The sequence below is a fragment of the Hippoglossus stenolepis genome, chromosome 17 (genome assembly GCF_022539355.2).
Source record: "Hippoglossus stenolepis isolate QCI-W04-F060 chromosome 17, HSTE1.2, whole genome shotgun sequence".
In the NCBI taxonomy this organism is placed as follows: Eukaryota; Metazoa; Chordata; class Actinopteri; order Pleuronectiformes; family Pleuronectidae; genus Hippoglossus; species Hippoglossus stenolepis.
The window spans coordinates 22,665,952-22,672,580 of NC_061499.1; positions in this window are offsets into that span (position 1 = coordinate 22,665,952).

Sequence of the window (6,629 nt, forward strand, 5' to 3'; positions counted from 1 at the left end):
AAAAACACTTCTACTTAGAAACCAGGAGCTGCAATCATTTTTTGGCAAGGAGAAAAAATAAATGTTGTGTTGTGAAAGCCATTTTCAGGTATTTCAGCAGGTAATATTGGCTTTCATGAATGAAATCAAGCCATTTTAAGGCAGAAAAAAGTTACAAACCAGGTACTGCAATTACTTGGCAAGAGGAAAAGGATATTTAAAAAAGAAGTGTATTTCAAACATCCATAACTTGCTCCTACAGACAGGATTGGCTAATCATTTGGGCTCAGAGCAGGTCATAGTCATAGGGATTATGGTAAAAAAAGAGAATTTCTTTATTTTACATGTAAACCATCCATAAATCTGGTTAGTTACAGTCTGGTTTCCAAATATTGCGTAAACATGGATAATAGGCGTAGAAAATACTACGATATCTAAATATCATAGAAAATATATAGTATATATAGTATATATACTATAGTATATACTATAGTGTAGTCTATGATTACCATACTGTCATGTCTGACTATGCAATTAACTTCTATGGCCTTAATTGTGATTATTCGGTTACGATAAACATTAAATGTTTCACAAAAACATACCTTCGATATCATCGTGGAAATAAACGTATGTGTATTTGCACATTATAACAGTTTGATTTAGATAAAAGCAGCTGTAGACGCATATAAACAAGGTGATACAACTTTAACCGGCAGCATGCGCACTCCTGCGGATGGGGATCAATTTCTGGCAGATGATCTCTTTTTGGAAGGGCACCTGTAAAAGAAAATGTAATGTGTGTGAAAGGATTCTTCCCTATCCCCCAGAATGAGAATGTTCTTTTGTTACACTGAAGTACCAAAGCACCTATATATTTTTTATATATATATTGTAGAACTGGAATGGGATACAAATCCTGATTTTACAGCTTTAGGGTCTCTGGCCCCATCTGTATGAATTTTGATAGTTTTGCCATTTGTTATTTAACCTTTGTGTATAAAACAGTGGCATAAATCTGGTAAATAACTACAAAACTCATTACGTTGATGTGCATATCAGAAAAAACCCGTAGCGGCCTGGGTTCGAGTCTGACCCGTACTCTCTCTCTGTCCTCTTCAAATAAAATAATAAAAAAAAGACTTAAATTATTTTACAACTTTTGATATGGAAATTTATTTAGTTTTAATGTAATATGGATGAAGACGGCAGGAAGCTTTTCCGGCAGAGCTTCACTATTTTTACATTGATTCACTGCACCCAAATGCAGCTTTTTTTTTTTAACAATAAGACAAGACAAGATAACATAAGATAACATAACATTAGACAAGATAAGATAAAAAAGACATTGTTAAAATAAAAAGCATCAGTTAAAAATTAAATAAATAAGTAAGTATGCAATATAAACATGAGGAAATGTAAAAATAGCAAAAATAAACACAATGTAAACAGGACATATACAAGGCTGCAAATAAAAAAAAAAATTCTGGACTCGGTGCACAGAATCCTGAACGTGTGCCACAAAGATCTGTGATGGACAGAGATTTCTGGAATTATTGAACAGATAAAATGCTCTTAACAATCTCTGTTTTATCTCTCCTTTCCATATTGTAAATAGCACGTCTATTATAATTTTAAGAATGATGCTTCTTTGATACGCTTAAGATCCTACCTCAGAATTATTCCTTGGCATTACTGAGTTCACCTCAAACAGGCCAACAATACACTGTCACTTTATCATTGTTTGTGTGCTGGACCTTGTATGCATTGAGTTCTCAAAAAATAGGAGACTCAGGCGCTGAGTGCATCTGCCGATGCCTTAGGTACAGTATGTCTTCCTCTTCCACCACTTTATCGCGTAGTACATTTGACATTGGCAAGCACATTGCTTTAGTCCCCATATTTCATGAAACTGAGGTAGATTCCACTTTTGGCACATTGGAATGCATCGCTACAGCTATGCAGTGGCCATCTGAAGTTTGACCTATTTTGTTACAATACAAAATTCACGGGAAAGCCCAAGAAGCTGTAGCTGCGTTCCCTGTGGAGGACAGTCTTAATTATGACTTTGTTAAAGCAGCAATTTTACGGCATATGAATTTGTTCCCGCAGCATACAAACAAAAATTCCAAAACCCCCCCAAAAATACAAATCAAACTTAAGTTGAGTTCACCAGGGAAAAGGGAACACTCTTTGATAAATGGAGCACAACATGCCAAGCAAATAATCTGTGTTCTCTTAGAGAGTTAATATTGTTGGAAGACTTTAAGAACTGCTTGCCTGATTGTGTTATGGTGCACATTAATGAGCAGAAGGTAAATTCACTCTCCTCCGTTGCTGTATTGGCCGATGAGTATGTGCTGACTCACAAGACTTTTTTTCCGTCAGTCTCTGTTAAAAAGCCTTGTTATACTCCGGCTCCGCAGAGTAAATCCAGGTTGCTCAACTCAAAAGAGTTTTATTGCCATAAAACTGGACCTGTTATTGCCAACTGTCTGACCCTTAAACTCAAAGAGCAGCCCCTGTCTTCTCCGAGTGCGCCGCAGCCAAAAGGCATTGGGTTAATTAGGGCCCGAGCACTGACAGTGTGAAAGCCCGAATTAAATTTGAATAATTATTAATAGGGCCCAAGCACCGACAATGCCAAGGCCCTATTGAAATTGGTCCGGTTTTTCTTTTTAGGGCCCGAGCACGACAGTGCAAGGACCCTATTGAATCTGTGTTGATCATTAGGTCCCGAGCACGACAGTGCAAGGACCTATTGTTTTTGCTAGGATTTTTATTTAGGTCCGGAGCACGAAGTGAAATTAACTATTGTTTTCGCTCTGATTATTATTTTTCTTAGTTTTTCTTCATATTAAAATACTTTTTGGGCTTCCCCTCGGTCGCAAGGCTTCGGGACCGCATCGTACTTGCACGCAAGTCTAGTTAAGTCCCGAGCACAACAGTGCAAGGACCTATTGTTTTCAGTAGTTATTACCTTCTTCTTCTGCATATTGTAATGCCTTTTTAGGGGACTTATCATACTCGAAAACTCACCAAATTCCACAAGCGCATAAGGTCTCATGAAAATGTACGTATTTTTAATCTTTTAATCTCTTGGAATGTGCGTCCAAAAATAGCTCAATAGCGCCCCCTATACATTTTCAATGAGGGTCTTCCTATTCATTTACTTTCGCCTAGAGTTATAAAAATCAGCACACATGTACAGTATATCATGCCATATAGTCCCTGTGGTTCAAACCTCATTGGAATAACCTAAATTTTTCACAGCCGACTCAAAATCTAAGCTGAATCGTGAGACATGATCAGCGAGCTTTCTCCGGCGCCACCTAGTGGACGCGGGGGCACGCTCTGACATCCTTCCCGTCGAGTCCCGAGCGAACACCTCTTTGTGGGGACAGGGCCGCCTCGCCGCAGTCGCATCGCTTCCCTGCAGTCGCATCGCTTCCCTGCAGTCGCATCGCTTCCCTGCAGTCGCATCGCCTGCCTGCAGTCGCATCGCTTCCCTGCAGTCGCATCGCTTCCCTGCAGTCGCATCGCCTCCCTGCAGTCGCATCGCCTGCCTGCAGTCGCATCGCTTCCCTGCAGTCGCAACGCTCGGGACCGCATCGTAGCTGCTTGCAAGCCTAGTTTTTCTTCTTGAAAATTTGTAGGGGGCACTATTGAGCCATTTTTGGACACACGTTCTCGACCACATTAAAATACGCACATTTTCACCAGACATGGCATGCCCGCGGAATTTGGTGACTTTTTGAGTATGTTGCATTTATCAAAAAAGCATTTCAATATGCCAAAAATTGTAATAACGAAGAAAAATAATAACCAGAGCTTTAACAATAGGTCATTGTACAGTCGTGCTCGGGAGTTTACTAGACTTGCAAGCAAATAAGATGCTGTTCCGAGCCTCACGACCATGGGGGAGTGACGCGACCAGGCCGAGGCGACCACGTCCCCCCATCATCCCCAGGAAGAGGCATTCGCTTGGGAATCGAGGGGAAGGATGCCAGAGCGTGCCCCCATGTCCAATGGGTGGGGCCGGAGAATGCTCGCTGATCAAGTCTCACAATTCAGCTACGATGTCTGGAGTCGGATGGGAAAAATTCAGGTCATGCAAATGATTCTTGAAGCAGGGTGACAACTTCTAGTTTCCACTAAAGAGTGACACATAGTGACTCTCATTGTACAGTACATGTCCATTTTGAGGAAGATTGGAGCATGTGCAGTGACGTTTGTTTGCTTTCCATCGAAATGCACGCCGTTGTGTTTCGACGTAAAGGGTTAACCACTTCCTGTTTGTTGGTGATGCACGCCATCATCATTCAGCATAGAGGTTTAAGTTTCATAATATCACGCTAGGGCGCTATGACTACTATTGAATATTTTCATATGGAGCTGTTCGGGTCAGGACTTTTGTTGTACATATGTGGTTTGAGGCAGGTTGGACAATATATACATGGTAGTTATAAGCACTTATTGTTTTCTGGCAAATCATCAAAATTCGCCGCCACGGCCACGCCCCCTAACAAAAACTTTATATAACTTTTAATCAGAAAGTCTCATATATTAAATGTCAGGTCGATCCCATGAAATTTGTAGAAGAAGTAGAAATTTGTAGCGGGTGTCAAAACATAAAAAATCCCGCCAATTTCAATCCAAAATGTCAGACTTTCCGTTGGGTGTGGCGAAGAGTGTCAAGAGGATTTTTTGGGCATGATACACACGTGTGCTGATTTTCATTACTCTAGGCCAGGGGTCGGCAACCAGGCAAAACTAATCAGTTTTCATATGATGAACGTGGGCTGTGAATGGTCAGGAGATGGCAGAGGGAAGTGACGGATCAGGAAGTGAGATGGGAATTGAAGTCGATGGCGGGAGAGGTGATGTTTGGTGTAGTGCCGAAGACCAAAGGTCCAAAAGTAGACGAAAACGTAAAAAGAAATGTAACAAAATCGTCAGTGAAAGGAGAAGCGATTCAGATAATACTGTTATAGAAACAACAAGACCACGAGAAGAATATTAAGTGATTATCAAACTGTTTCAAGAGGGAGATAGAAAGAAAATTCATAAGAGGAGTCATATCGGGAATACCAACAGTAGTGCCAGTTGACCAAATTAAAGATAAACTGGAAGGAGCAAAAGTAATTGAAGTAAAACGTCTCAAAACAACTAGATTTGGAGAAAAATGCTATAGCCTCTCTATTATGATCAAATTTGAGGAGACCAGACTACCAGACTACCAGACAAAGTGTTTCTTGGATATATGAGCTATTGGGTCAAGACCTATATTCCTCCCCCACTGCGATGTTTTAAGTGCCAACATTTTTGGCCACATAGCAGTTTGTGTCAAAATTGCCAGAATAACCAAACATAATATGCAAGAGACATGGTTGAAGCCAAAATGGGATTTTTTTATAAATGGATATACAACAATCAGAAATGACAAGAAAACTGGAAAAGGTGGAGGGTTGCAATTTTTGTGAGGAGTGGGATGACGTACAATGTTAATAAGATAGGTAAAGAACAAGAATCAATAGCAATCAAAGTATGGACAAAAACAGACAGCTTAGAGATAGTGAATTATTATAATTCATGTAACAGACTGACACCTGAGATGTTAAATGCAACAAGTGGACCAGTCCATGTCAGAGTAGTATGGTGCGGAGATTTTAACTCACACAGTACATTATGGGGAAGCAGTAATACAGATGCAAATGGGGCAGTAATGGAAGAGTTTATGGATGAAAAGCACTTAGTGTGTATACTGTAAATGATGGAAAGGGAACACGATACAGTATACAGAATACAGAAAGTGCAATAGACTTGACAATTACATCTACAAGAATTGCAGGTATTAGTACTGGGGAAGTATGGAACAAGTCTACAATAGGCAGTGATCACTACCCAATATTAACCAAAATTGGAATAGAAGGGTAAGAAGATCAAGGGGTAAGAATACAAAGATGGAAATTAGTTAAGGCAGACTGGGATTAATTCCAGATAATAAGTAAAACTGAATGTGCATAACTTGAAGAAGAGAATATAACAGATGTGGAGGAAGTTCGATAAAAGTTAATGGAAGCGATTATACAATCAGCAAAAAAAAATATTCCCTGTAAGAGTACAGGAAGAAAAAGTAAAAGAAGTGTGCCTTGGTGGAATGAAAATTGTACCAAAGCAATTAAAATGACAAATAAAGCATTTAGAAAATTAAAGGCTCATCGTACAATGGATGCATTTATTAAATACAAAAAAGCGCAAGCAATAGTCCGGAAATCAATTCGAGTGTCAAAACGAACATGCTGGAGGCAATACTGTGATAAAATTGGGAGAGAAACACAACTGTCAAACATATGGGGAATGATTAGGAAAATGAATGGCTTAAAGAAACATTTTGAAATACCAGTACTAATGAGGGATAACATAAATGCAAAAAATAATGCAGAAAAGGCAGAACTTTTAGCAAAAACATTTGTTGAGATTCACAGTTCAGAAAAAGCTAAACAATGCAGAGTAAATACTCTAGAACAAAACCCAGGAATAGTAAATAAAAGGGCTGTAACAGAGGAGGACTTGGATTTACCTTTCAGAAATTTTGAATTGAAGAGAGACATTTCAAAAGCACAACAAACATGCCCAGGCAAAGATGAAGT